The 326-nt window shown below is 42.9% G+C and overlaps 1 protein-coding gene across 27 annotated transcripts in view; it reads right to left on the bottom strand.

Moving 5' to 3' along the window:
* Nucleotides 1-326, bottom strand: part of LOC119582032 (eukaryotic translation initiation factor 4 gamma 1-like) — a gene marked incomplete at its 3' end in the record, with an annotated part of 189,642 nt that overhangs the window by 90,115 nt on the left and 99,201 nt on the right.

The following is a 326-nucleotide window of genomic DNA, read 5'->3' as shown; positions in this document are numbered from 1 at the left end:
CACCAAATCATCGTCACTTCCTCTTCACCATCTTTATTGCTGTTTTTAGATTTTCCTTACTTGAGTTCACTCTTAAATAAATTCCTATGTATGTTATTTTTTTTCTCACTGCCTCTTCACTCTTTCAATTCTCTTCCCCTTCGCATATTCCTCTTCATTCTCTCTTCATTATTTTCCTCATGCACCTCGTTTATCAACCTCATTCTTAATTTTCGGCCACACGCATTTCTGATTACACTCCCCCCCCCTCCCCCTCCCCTTCCGCCCGAACCGCTGAGATAAATGCTTCTCGGTGCGTTCGAATTATCGGGTTATCGCTCTCCTCC

Source organism: Penaeus monodon, chromosome 15 (genome assembly GCF_015228065.2).
Source record: "Penaeus monodon isolate SGIC_2016 chromosome 15, NSTDA_Pmon_1, whole genome shotgun sequence".
NCBI classification, from domain to species: Eukaryota; Metazoa; Arthropoda; class Malacostraca; order Decapoda; family Penaeidae; genus Penaeus; species Penaeus monodon.
Note: the sequence above shows the minus strand (reverse complement) of the source record. Positions and strands in the feature narration are given on the sequence as shown.